This window comes from Ambystoma mexicanum, chromosome 9 (genome assembly GCF_040938575.1).
Source record: "Ambystoma mexicanum isolate Mex_15411 chromosome 9, UKY_AmexF1_1, whole genome shotgun sequence".
Taxonomy (NCBI): Eukaryota; Metazoa; Chordata; class Amphibia; order Caudata; family Ambystomatidae; genus Ambystoma; species Ambystoma mexicanum.
The window spans coordinates 1,493,550,989-1,493,565,087 of NC_090931.1; the positions used below are offsets into that span (position 1 = coordinate 1,493,550,989).

Here is a 14,099-nt window from a genome sequence, read left to right on the forward strand (position 1 = left end):
AGCAGATACAGGCTGACGAAGTAACATTAATCAATAATCTGAAGAAAATACTTACAAAAATAAGAGAGCTCGACTGGATATCGACCCTGGAAACAGCAGGAAAGAACAAACTAACCACACACCTGCCTCCAAACACCAAAAAGGTCAACGAGCTCTAACAATGCATCAAGAAATGTCCATCTAGGAAGAGGAGAGACATGTTGCTATGTGCCCACCTCAACTTGTTGCCGACGAATGAGATCTTGGCCATTAGAGGAAAGACTTAAACACATTTTTGCCGCTTCTGCAAGACCCAAGAAAAAGAATCAATTTGTCACTTACTCCTCAAATGTGCTGCAAACCAACAAATAAGAGAACGATACTTAAGCCCCATCTTCTCGGATTTTATTATGTTGGACGAACAAATATGTTGGTCTCGTTTGATTGGAGGAGACAAAACGAAATGGCAAATAGCTACATACAAGATACTGGAAGCAGTAAATTTACCGAGGATATAGCCGAAAACGAGGGCACATTTTAAGAGAGAAGAGATCTTTTATGAAAAGTCCACAACAACATGTTCACTTTGTAAAAATCATTTTTTGGATTAAATACAAATAAAAAAAAATAATGCATTTTGCGCAAATGTCTGAAGCATAGTTCTTAACAATTCTCTGTATGTTCTAGACACAGGATTACTGGGTGCAAACAGTCTGGATTCATAAATCACAGAAAAGGTGTGAACTTGCAGCTGTGTAGATGGGCCATTAAATGTCTTGAACAATGGCATCCACACATGACCCATAGTTAGAGGAAACATTTGTATTGTTATTGAGGCTGGAGTTCCGGGCTCTTGTCGCTCAGCAAAGAAGTCAGTGAGATGAAGAATAAGGTGAGGCTGATCCACAGTAGGAGAAAATACACTGCAAGCATTTTATAATGCTGTTTTAGAAAGTCTGTCCAAAAGAACTCTTTCATTACTTTAGCAACTAGAAAGGCTTTCTGTTTCCACATTGGCAGACTTGCAGTACCTTCCTGAATTGTGGACGTGTAGTCAGTATTGGCATATTCTTCCTCATCTTGAACGCCTATTGGCATCATTTGACGGATCTCCATCTCTTCATCTTCCGTGGGTCCTCACTTGGAAGAGGAAGATTGCATGGAAACATTACAGAAACCATCTGGCACAGGTTTTAGGTGGTCCACAGAAACTTGCCTAGTACCTCTCTTAGGTGGTAATGCTGGCAGGACAGCAGTTTTAGAACCTCTCACTCTGATAACTTGCACTGCGGGTCTGTAAAACGGGCCAAAAGGAGTCTTGTCGTGGATCTTTTCCAGGACCCAATCTCCTGCTTTGAGAGTGTTCTCAGGACCGGCCTCAGCAGCCTCGACCTGGAGGGATTCCCTCAGCAGCGTTGTCGCCAGCTGTTGCTTGTGCCTGAAGGGAGGGCTGGGAAGAGTATGCATGTCAAGCATATACGTCTTTCTCCCAAACAGGAGTCCAAATGGAGTCTTAACGTTACATAGAGACTGGCATGGTAAATTATTCACACTCACTAAGGGCACATGGTCTAACCAGTTACCTCCCCAGTGACAAAATGCATTTAGTCAGGCTCACTTTTATGGTCTGGTTAGCTCTTTCCACGATTCCGTTCGTTTCAGTTCGGAAAGGATTGGAAAAGTGCAACTCTGTTTCCCATGCTTCCAATGCCTTCTTCAGGGCCCGCCCTGAAAAAGCAGGGCCATTATCAGCAGGTAGCGTTTTGGTTGCAGTCATCGCTACTACAGTCCTAAGTGCCTGTATGACTGATTTGCAGTCTGCTTTCTTTTGAGGAATCATCCAGGTAAACCTAGTGCAAGAGTCCACTATTACTAGAATAGAATGTACTTGTACTTATTCACTGCTGGTAGTGGGCCTATTGATCCATATATTGGATCTCAATGGGCGAGGCTGCCTTTCTCAAAGGAGCCTCCTTAGGTTTTTTGCTGTGGTCCACAGTGGTCTTTAAACATGTGTCACAGTTTGCTATATATACTTTCACCTGCTGTCGAAGCCCTCAAGGAGCAGCTGTGCGGTTGCACTCGCTGCAAAATGGGCAGATGCAAGTCCAGTGTGTGTGGCTGCAATCAGCTTTTCCCTGTCTGCTCTATTAGTTAATCTTTGAATAGGATCCCCTTTTTTCATAGGACTGGAGACTATTGCTTTGTTATTTTCAATGTCATAAATATGATTACTGGGGAAACATTTTGGCCTAGGTAGAATGACTAAACAAGCCTCCTTTTATTTCCTCATCCATTGTTTTTGTCACTGTGTGCTCTTTGGCATATTTATCTGCCTATGCATTGCCAGTGCTATGAATGTGCCCTTTTGGTATGTGCTCTTGTGTGCATTACCCATAGCAAAGGGCAAGTCTGTTTAAGATCCTAAACCTGCTTCCAGATTTGCATGGACGCAATAGTTTTATGCCTAATATCTTTGAAGTCATGTTGCATCCACCAATGCAAATCAGTGTTAAAAGCCCTGACAATGTAATCTGAACCTTAGACTCCTAGAGAGGGCTTCCCTGAATCTGCTTGGCGCAATGCAAGCAGTAATCCATGCAATTCAGCACTCTGGGCAGACATGTCTCCCAGTTGCTTTGTTGCAATATCAGTGTGTAGAAATGCTTCTTCATTTGTGAAGAGTCATACGACTGCTGCGCACGCGGCAGCATACTTTGACCATGTCCCCACCGCTGGAATTGCCGACCCATCGCAGTAAATTGCCTGGAAAAAATCAAACAATGGCATGTCAGGCCGTGAGATGTCTGGCTCTGTATCCATTGTCCAACTCAATCCACTCAGTGTTTGCATCTGGAGCATGTTGAGATGCGGACCATTGAATCAATCTAGTGTGTAATGTCTTTGCATTTGGGACAATAGCTTTTGTGGCAGCTTCAAGTTGAGCTAAAGGTGTGTTTGTGTATGGTCCTATTTTCTGCCAGTGGGCTTTCTTTCTGAATAATCTGAACTGAAGCCAGAATGTTCTCCTCGGGTGTACATTTCTTTTTTATCTGGTGTGGAATATACATGTGACCTATATGCAATTGGTTTAGCCTCCCCTAGTTTGCACACTGTGTATGTGAAAGCATTGTCTTCCACCACAAGGTTTATCTCCAAGTCGTATCTGTATTCCTGTCCTGCAAAGGACTAGTGTGAGTCATTAATGCATAAACATGGTGCAGAATGTGTGTGTGTTCTGGCAGCCAGTGAGCTGCCTCGAAATTTGGTTTTATCATAGCATACAATGATTTCACTAGCTCAGCAAACCCTAGAATAGCCTGTAACTGCCTAAGCATAGTGGGTGGTTTTATATTGAAACACTTCTCAAGAAAATCTGCCGACAAACCTCTGCCCTCATCTGAAAGAGTGAATCCTAGAAAGGCAACCTCACGATGAGCTATTCTTTATTTTTTTTTTAAAATTAATCAGGTACCCTTTTGCAGCCAGACCATCAAGGATTTTGCGGTATGAAGTTTTGCAGCATGAAATGGCAAATTTTGCAGCACAAAACGTTTTGTATGGAGGCATTTTTGCAGCACATTTTTTTTATTGACTGGAGGGTGCAAGATTGGTATGTTACAGGAAAAAGGCTGTGTGCAAGGCTGCAAGAGAGCCAGGGTGTCATCTTTTGTATCAATTTAATAGGAAGAGTCCTAGATATCTGTGGCTTGGCAGAACAGTGTTTGTTTTGGCTACGTTTTTTGGTTTAATGTGCATGCCTATTTACTATTAACCATTATCAGTTGTAGTGCTGAAAATGTTCCCAAATTCCCCAAACACACACACCCAACACATCTCACCAATTCCCCATCACAACTTGTATTTTCGAACCTCACACTCAGTCATACACATACTTGAATGCTTTGTCACACTGCCAAGTAGCAATTTGCACTCTCCAGTTCCTACAAACTCCAAATCATACTCGCACCTTGCACTCCCTAATTACTCCCGCAGTATACGGTCCTTCATTCTTGCATGCTACTTCTGCGTCTTTCATCCTTTCTCCCATTCTACCACACTCTTCCCTCATTCTTTCTCCCTATCTGCAGCTTACTGCCTCTTTCCGGGCCAACCCCTCTCTGCTTTTGGTCCACTACTACCCCTGAGCCCACGCTATTTCCAGTTTCTATACCTCCTCTCCCTCTCTTTCTGGCCCACCGCCCCACTGCATCCGCTCTTCTCTCTTGCCCACCGCTTCCCCCTCTAACCTACTGTTCTCCCTCTAACCTACTGTTCTCCCTCTGATCTCCTTTTGCTTTCTTGCCTACTACTCCACAACTCACCCATCACTCACCCTCTCTCTCCTTTCTTTCACATATTGTGACCATTTTTTAATTTTTGAAATCCGTATATTTTGGCCCAGATCTTTAAAAAAAAATGGGGCATCTAAATATAGTGCAGAGGAAGTTTTTAGATAGCCCATTTTTGGAAATGAGCAGGCCACCTTATTCTCAAAGGTGACCTGTGCATTTTCACGGGGCTGAGCTGTAGCACAAATGATGCACTGGCCAGACGCCTTGAATACGTTTGTGTTGGAAGAGCTCTCCCGACAATGGTCCACAAGCTCCCTGTGCATGTCACCGTGACTGGCTCTTAAGGGTCCTGCCAATGTAAAATACAACCCAAAGAAACACATTTCTATCCCATTTGGAGAACAGAAATGCAAGTGATGCAAGTGATACAGCAGCTGTCAAACTTAAAAAATAAATTATTAAAAAATATATATTGCATGAGTCAGTAGGGTCAGTAGGGTCAGTAAAGACCCTGTAATGCAGGGGCACCCTCGTGCACTTATTCAAAGTGGGCAATATCTGCACATTTAAAAGCGCATTCTGTTTGTCAATTTGTTATGCGCTTTTAAATGAGCAGAAATGCCCCCTGATTTGTGCAAAAGGATGAAAAAGACATCTGAATGGGCGCATATAAGATTGGACTGCTTTTTTTACACAAGTGATGAGATGTGCTTGCACATTTCATTTCTTGAGCAAAAAAAAGTTGAGAAACTGGCCCCTTGAGTATTTTTGTTTTTAAATTTGTTTTGCAAAAACAGCCATTTTTGTGTTTTTTTTTAGCAAAGACAGCAGTTTTAGCACTTTAAAAAAAAGAAACTGCAGTTTTTCGCAGCATTTTGCGGGATCGCAAAATGACTATCAGCTGGAGGGTCTGGCCAATGTGTGAATGACTGTCTACTTGTTTCAAGTGTTCACTGCGATTCTCATGGGTGAAGTAAAAATCATATACATACTGCCAACAATTAGGAATGGCTGCAAGTAAGCTCTGTATTCTACTTGAGAATGTGCTAGGTGAAATTTTATTCCCATGCATTATTCTAGTGAGCTGGAAATGTGTTCCCTTAAATGTGAGTGGAGTGTATTTCTGGATTTCTACACTTAAAGGTTGTGTGAAATACCCATTGCCTAGATCAAGTTTTGTTTTATATTTACATCTGTGTAAATTGGCTAGCAGTCCAGAATTGTGTTGGTTCTGGACTTCCTCTGTCTTACAATGTGCATTCAAAATTCGAAAAACTACAATAAAATGGTAGGTACCATCCAATTCTAAAACTGGGAGCACTGGACTGTTATGTGGCTAGCTTGCTTTATGATTATCCCTTGGTCCATTAGCTGGTCTACTATGGTTTGCATGTGGGCAACTGCCTGTGGTTTAACTGTATACTGCCTCTGTGACGGGGGTGGTTTCATTACTGAAACCACATGCTCTGGACATTCTCCATCATGACCTACATGATTTTTAAACTACAATGGTGGCCAATCTTGAAATGCCAACAGCCCTTTATATTGAATGTGTAACTGTGGCCTAAACAGTGCTTAAATCTTTGCGGAATGTTCCTCTTCTAGCTGAATTATTACAAAATACACTTCATTATGTGCTAATGTCTGCCCAGTGGGTGCAGTGATCTGTGCATTCCAGTGTGCCCTTGTGTGCTCCTAGAATGCCTTGTGGCTGCATTCAAATATGGAAATGTCAGACCCAGAGTCTAATAGGACCTCAATCAAATCCGTGTGTCGCTTAGTCTTGGGGGCGATGCGATGAGTGCGTGGACTCTGCATTCCGTGAAACCTGTAGGGCTGCTGTGTGTTTTATCTCAACCTTCACTTCCTTCCCCTGAGCCTTAGAACGGTCTGGTGTCCTTGCCTGTGGCGACGGAGACGGACTCTCATCTGTGTATTTTTGCGGACTCTTCATGTGTTTACTGTCCCTAAAATCATAGTAGGTCTGAAATGGGACTGTCCTCAGGCTTACCCCATGATTGTCTACCCCTGTGATTGCCTTGCCACTGCGGGCCCTGCCTATCTCCTGCAGATTTCTCATTATTGTGCCCGTGCTCATGATATTTTTCTTCTTCTATTGGCGATAATTGTCACCTCAATGGTATTTTGCCCTTTTTAGCACGGAACAATGCTCGTCCTTTCGAGGGCCTTCCTTCGCGGTGTGTTTCTTTATCTGGCTTAAGATCCTTGTTACCCTTTATTTGTGTCTCCTGCCCAAGTGATCCCTGCCCAGCTATTGATAGATGGATGTCACTTTGACCCCAAATTGCTCCCTTTTTTTTCTTGCTTTAATTTGGAAAATGTTCTGCGGACGTCTAACCTTGTAGGCTCTCCTTTTAATAAGGATAGGATTATGCTCTCAGCCATTTGATAATTGTTAGATAGGCCTAAATTAATGGCTGCGGCTGTGCCCTGTGTTCCCATGATGTCTGCTAGTATCAGTGCTAGTGATGTAATGGACGGCGTACCTATCAGCTGTAAATGAAGCTATCTGGATGAACCATGGCTAGGGCCCTATGTCTGTGCTTGGTGGTGACTTGTGGAAAGCCAGCTTGTAATTGCCCTAATTTCTCTGAATAACACTTGGGTATGTCTTCATTCTTGGATGGAAAAGATCCTAATATTATTCTCAATATCTGTAGTTGTACCCCACCTGTATCCAGCTGTCCTTGAGGTTGCTGCACGGGTGCTGTTCCTTGCTGAGCTGCATATTGCAGCGCAATGTTGCACACTGTATCAAAGTGGGTGGCTAGCAATTGGTAGTCAGCCTGCAGATGTGGACCTCCACGGTTTGGCTGAAACTGGCCCAAGAATTCTAGTGACAGATTGGGTGTAACCAACGGGTTATGCCTTGCACCTGTTTGTGGGTAAACTAGATTACCTCCAAACCAGTTGACATGATTTGTATGTGTTAAAACCAATTCAGGATACTGCTATGGGTGATACTGGATGGTGTCCAAGTCTCCCCTCACCAGGAGAGTTGCATATACATTATTTGTCCTGTTAGCTGGGGTCTTTAAGTAAGAAAAGAGGGATTCTGCTGGCAATCCACCAAGTTGCGCTACTGCGACGGTGAAGTTGGTATTCACTGTATGGCTCCTTTCGTCCATCGTCCATAATTCATACCATTCGCAAGCGGCGTGCCGAGTGGAGCACCAGCGTTTCACGGAGTGGGCTAGAGGTAGGGACGGGTCTCTCCCATCTCCCCTCGCCCCCCACGTGCCTGGACTCCCTGGGGGGGAATCCCCAGCGAATAGGCAGTAGCTCTTCTTGGAAGGTGCTGTGAAATCTCTGCAGGTTGATTGCAGTTGTCTTGAGTTTCTGAGTAGCTATGCTGACTAAGTGTCCCGTAGAGTGAGGGTCCTTAACTGGACCAGCATGTGCGGAAAGGTCCAGTGAATCTCAGCGGATTGATTGAGGTTGCCTTTCAATTTCCAGGGTAGCTATGCTGTTTGTGTAGCCCGCAGTTCCTTTGCTGGAGCAGCAGCATGTGCTTGATCTGGTACTCCTGCATGGGCCCCCTCCAGGGAGGAGCACTGATGTCTGGGAGAGTGAAGGCTGCGTGGCTCGCTGAGCGGGCGCTACCTTGCGGGTGTCAGTCCCCCGCGCTTCAACTTAGGTTCCTTTAGTACCGGGAGGATTCCAGACCTACACCCGTTGGAATCGGAGGATGGGGGGGATGATCGGAGCACAGATTTTGGATTCTTGGGGTGTCCACCCCCATCCTAATTATTTGCCTGAGACGCCTTCCTCCTCCACTTCCTTGGACAATTGATTCAGCGCTCCACAAGGGCGTGCGCCTGCCTGTCCTGGCGGTGCTCCGGCGCTGCAGGCTCTCCTCCACCATTGGGATGCCAGGGGACCCTTCAGCACCCCTTTGCGCTCCAGCGCTGGGTGCCGGCCGATGCTGTGGGCACCCTGGCAGCCCAAGAGAGGGGAGGGGAGTGGAGAGGCTTTGGCTTCTTCTGACACTCTTCCGGCTCTTGCTCTGCCGGCCTCAGCGTTTACCAGGACTGCCTGTGCTCGCGGCTGGGGTCCGCTTGTTCAGCCCTTTCTCTGCCGCCTCGTGCTACGCTGCTCCTTTCAGGATTCTTTTTGGGTGCGGGTGATCCTGAGCTGTTGGTGGGGCATTTTCTGGTGTCTGGTCCTTAGTTGGTGCGCTTATTACTCCTTATGGGGGCCGCCAGGGAGGAGCTCTCTCCTCACGGCAAAACGGGTTTGGCGGATATCTTTGAAGTCCAACTACACTTTGTTTGAAGCTGTGCTGGGAGTGATGTCTGCTTGAGTTAAAATAATGCAGTCTATTGCTGAGTGCATAGGGCCTTTTGGCAACTGTTGAACATGAATTAACTTTTTAGGATGTATATTAAATTGATGCAAAACTTGCATTGTCTTAAACCTACTCGGAATATGCTTAATGACACATTTTTTAACCAGCTTGGTAAGATATAGGTATATTTAAACCTGTTTCTCCTGTTGACCTTTAATTGATGTGCCTCCACCCTGCCACCGTTTGCTGTATTTGTGCCCCCTGGGAACCCTCCCCCATCCCGCCAATACTGATTTCTAGTGATGCCACTGCATTGGTCTCTCTGCTCCTTAGGGCTGCCATCCCCCTAGATTTGGATAGTCAGTATTTTTAATGTTGCTTAAGTTTATCCGATTTTCAGCTCTTTGAGTTGTAAAATACACATGCGTTGATCAGAAATTAAGAGAAGGGGGAAGGCAGGTGAAGGGCTACAGAAGAGGGGATTGAGTATGATGTGGAGTGAGGCTGAGGTTCTAGAGGAGGTCATGAGATGGGGATCGCAGAGTGGTGCAAGCAAAAGAGATGGGGAGGGAGTTGGAAGCAACTGAGAGTGACATAGAGTGATGGGAATAGAGAATCTAGAACCGTGAAGAGAGTGCCAGGGGGTGGAATGTAATGATTAGGACAGACAGAAGAGTTTGGTAGTGAAAGAGAGAGGGATTTATAAAAGATCACCCCGCCTCAGTAACATTTAGGGACAGCAACGGATCATCGCTTTTAAATGTATCGGGTGTAGAATGGTCACGGGTGCTTAATTCAAGCTTCAGATAAGATCTGAGCGCAACCATTATCCCTTGTGTGCACAATTTAGTGGCCTTGGGTTAAGGAGTGTTAGAGCCAAAGGAGAATTTGCGGATCAAGTTATGTCGATTAGCGGACATGCTCGCAAGACAGTTACATGGTGAAAAGTGTTAGAGAAGAAGGGTAAACCATCTCTGTATAGCTCAATCATTTAAAATTTCGAATCAATCTGTAACGGAGTCAAGTGATGTGTGTACTGGAAGCATTGGAGGGTTTAAAAGAAAAATTGCTTCCCCACATCTCAGCCCCAAAAAGCTTCATTATAAGGGAACCTTTACGCACGAATGAATGACATGATGAAGAGTGTGGGGAGGCGAAAAAGTAAATCGTAGCATGCATCAAGTCTAAGGGGAGTATAGATAAAGATAGGCTAAGGTGGACCCGTCTACAATACAAAACAATAGTAGCCTTTAAAATCAACGATTTTGTTAAGGAAAAATGGGAAAGTATGGCAGAGGCCCTACAAAATAAGAATAATGTACTTTGCTGGCAATTAGTAACCAAAAAGGAGTTAAAAGGGTACCAGACATTAGACTGCTGTATAGGTCCAGAAGAGTGGCGGCTGCACTTGGAAAGGTTGTTTGCAAAATGGGATGAATGTGTGCCTATACCCCAACCCGAGATGAGGCCCTTTTGACGTCCAAAAATAGGCTTTACATAACCATAGGCGATGTGGCAGGCAAAAGTAATTGCCTCTCAAAAGGGCGGCAAGGCAGCAGGGCCTGACCTTATCCCTGTGGACTTGTTTAAGGATGAAGTGGTTATTTGGTCCCCAGTCCTGTGTATAATATTTTGATATTTATTGCAGTAATTGGAGCTGGTGAAATTCCTGCTTCTTGGCTCAAAGCATTGATATTACTGTTGTATAAAAAAGGGGAAGAGGCAGCCCAGCTAACTACCGCCCAATATCGCTTTTGGATAAAACAGGTAAACCTTTTGGAAAGATCATCTTATGCCCCCTGCAAGAATGGGCCAATAGTAGTAATATTATATGCAAGCTGCTAGGTGGTTTTAGAAGGAAGAGGACCTATTGATCAATGCTTCCTACTCTACTTTATACTGATCCAAAAATATACAGCATTGAACTAAATGAAATGATATGCTGCCTTTCTTGACCTGGAAACAGCTTTTGATTCGGTATCGAGGGAAATCCTATGGAATACGCTATCCTGCCATAAATTATAATGAACGACCAAGATAAGACAGTTAAGTCACAGATCAGACGACTTCAGTAATGGTAACAGCGAGAGACCACTAATGTGCGTTGAAGACAATTTACACAGTTGCACACAAGGCCAGAGCTGCTTTCAAATGACGAGCATAGACACATGCTGTAGATATTTTGGGTTCCGTTTAAAAGAAACAAACGTGGGGCCAGCGAAGAACAAGAGCATAGCCTGTTGCTTGGCTTTAGCAGAAGCCGATGAACTGGACATAGTAGTTTGCTCTCTCTTACCACAGAATAACAGCTTCCTGTCTGAAACGACTAAATTGAAAGGATGCCGTTTTCGCAACCAGTCAGATAAGCCAAGGACAGGAAGCACAATACCAAAAATACACATGGACGGTTGAACGTGTGTAAAGACGAGTATCGCTCTTACCCTGTTCAGAAACCGCATTTGCTAGAGGTTTAAATTGGTTTAGGAGCTGAACATATATGGTACTCTGTCTCCAAGCAGAAACCCATGCTCTCTAAGGGACGAAATCAAGGACATCGCATGTCTCTTGATTTTGAAAATGGGTACAACATGTAGGCAAAGCACAGGAGCAGGTTTAAACTCTAGACTTTAGCTTTGCAGGCCAAGGAAATGATGCACACATTTTAGGCAGACCATGTCCCGCTTTAATATAAAAAGCACAGGCTGACTGGGTAAAGGTACATAAACAGCACAGCAGAAGAAATCATGGGGTTTGGGAAGAGCCATCTACCACAGGTCCCCGAGCAGAAGGCACGAAGGAAGGCATGCACAGGCCTCATCGATAGGAAGTCGTGCTCACTTCGCATGCAGCCCGGCAAGACCTGAAAGGTGTGAGTTTGAATGTGGAATTTGAACCGTATGCATTTATTCTGAGACTGCAGGCATGCTTTATTATGTTACATCACTCCTGATCATAACATAGCTTAGTATAGACTAACATAACATAAACTCCATGTTGCTCAAGCTGGTATCTTAAAATGATGAATTGTACTTTATTAAATGTAAATCATGCTTTTAGCTTATACAATAACGCTCTTCACATGTTTGGTAATATGTTACGTCATAATTGCTGCTTCCATAGAAGGTGTACTTAGAATTATAGCTGGGAGAAAACAGAAGTAATATATTGACTTGCTACCTTCAAGCGTTTCACATTTTTTGAGTAATTCTTCATAATGAGGTCTCTCTGAGTCCAAACGAATTACAGACATTTTTCCTGGCTGTATTATGTCAAGGGGTGCAAACACTCGAGAGAAGAGTCTGAGCGGTAGACTAAATCCCTAGGGGCATCTCTTGCCATAGACTACAACGTTTGATTCCCTTCCCACTTCACACAGCCCTATTGTGGGGTTGAGGGAGGGGGCAAGGGATCACACTCTATAGGGACAATTCTGTCATCCGCACATGGAGTACCACCACATTTGTTCAGGATCATAAGGCTCCTTTATTTCCGGAAATAGCGCTTCAGTTTGCTATGGTTTGGGGGGTGAGATCACCTTGTCCTTTGAAGTAGGAAAAGGTTGAGACAGGGTTGCTCACTGGCCCCCCTTTTGTTCAATCTTTACATCCAAGAGATAATTAATAAATTATTAAAAGATTGTCAGGATTGTCCAAAACCGTGTTTGGATTAGTATCCAGTGTTATTTTACGCTGACGACACAGTTTTATTAGCAACAACACTGCAAGGATTAAAAAAATCCTTGCCAATCTAAATGCAAAGAGCTGGACTTGAAGCTAAATATTGAAAATCCAAGGTGATGATGTTCAAGCCTCGATTCTCAAAATCCATTTCCTTGGTGTTAAATGCAAATGGAAAACAACTTGAGCAAGTTAAAAACTAGTCGGTCTGTTTATATGTTTGCACTCTAGAAAAATACGTGGGGGGGGGGGTCTATCCAGGTGTTTCATGCGAGCCACGGCCAGAGTGCAATTTTGCCAGCATTAGATCTATATGCTAAACAGGCAGTCCCGGCTGCATTATATGGGGCAGAATTGTGGGGTTATGCCAGTTTGGAAAAACTTAATATAACTGAAATAAAATTCTTGAAAAAACTGGTTTCACTGCCTAAGAGCACTCCATCTGCTTTGTTACTCTTAGAGCTAGAAGCATCTAAAGCGCTGATAAGCCCTGCGCTGTTCCGGTTAAAACGGTAACCAAGAAGGGCTACAGAAACATAGAGATGCATGGAACCTCATAATGTCCTTAAACAGAGGTAAATCTATAGAATGGGTCTGACATCTAAAAAAGACCCTTCAGAAACAGGGGGTAGCAATTTATGTGAAAACCCCCTGGACCAGCCATTGGGAATTAGGAACGTGCAAGGGTCTTGTCGGCCCAAAGGGCAAAGGATTGTTTGGTTATGGATGCCCTTAATCTCAAATTGGGCCCGACTATCTTGAAGCTATGACCCAAGGCAGGAAACCATATCAGGATTTTATATTCCCCCCACCCCCAACTATGAAAAATCCCTATATATGAGAGAGATTGGGGACTCTGCCAGTGGCTGGCTGCCTTCTCTTGTGTTTGGACAGAGACTAACACCTACAAATGCCAGCGGTGTGAGGAGGCTTCTATATCCCATTTTTGTTATGTAAAAAAATAAATATCTGAGGAACCTTTATTTAAGACCGATACTCAAGGAAACAGGGGTTAGAGATACTAGAACAGCAATGTTGTTCCTTCCTGATCACATGTGTTTTTTGTGGTTGCAAGATATACCCATAGATCATGGTTGCTAAGAAAGAAGATTAGGGTCAGGCAGGGGCTGCGAGCTGAGCTCTCCTCTGAGCTATGATATTAAAGAAAGTTAGTCCATTAGAGATGAATGTTAGTTACATTGATAAATGGGCTACTTGTAAGAGTTGGGAGATGTTTTAACGTCCAACACGGAAGAAATTTAATGTTTTTAATTTTTAACCATGGACTATCAAATCTTATGCTATTCATTTTAATCATTGTGTAATTAGTTTCTATTTTCCTGCTTTTTATTGTATAATGTAAGATTTTATGTCGACTAAATGTTTGACGGACTGGCTTGACACATTTGATATGCTTCTAATACATCCTCTATGCTGTCTTTGGAGTGTAGTGGGTGAATTGTATACTGGTCTAAAATGTTGGCTGCAGTAACAACATCTACACGTTCAAATTGGCCAGTTGCTGGTAAATCTTGAATAATTTTTGTGATTTCTTTTACATTTTCATCTATGTTTAGATCTTTGTAGTATTCAATGTTTTTTTTGAGATATTGTAGTGCTTGTCCAACAATGTTTAAGTTGACTAGTTGTTGCCAAATGTGTTTATACTAGTTAATGGTGTGCCAACAAAAGACAATCAATGACTAATCTATTGGCCGTTGTATTCTTGGAGTTTCTATAGCAAAAAAATGGAAAACAGGTGGGCACCACCGTTGGTTTGTTTAGTTTGGAGAGATCAGCCGTTTTTTGTGTTATTTCAGATATATGCGTGCTTTTCTA

At 43.6% G+C, this 14,099-nt stretch overlaps 1 protein-coding gene across 4 annotated transcripts in view; it reads left to right on the forward strand.

Moving 5' to 3' along the window:
- Positions 1 to 14,099, forward strand: part of LOC138489286 (zinc finger protein 605-like) — a 223,998-nt gene that overhangs the window by 23,262 nt on the left and 186,637 nt on the right. Inside the window, exon 2 of one of the 4 annotated variants that reach the window (XM_069616988.1) lies at positions 10,232 to 10,350. The exons of the other annotated variants lie outside the window; for them this stretch is intronic. The gene's annotated coding sequence lies outside the window, so the exon portion shown is untranslated. The remainder of the gene's footprint in view (positions 1 to 10,231; positions 10,351 to 14,099) is intronic. 4 annotated transcript variants of the gene reach the window in all.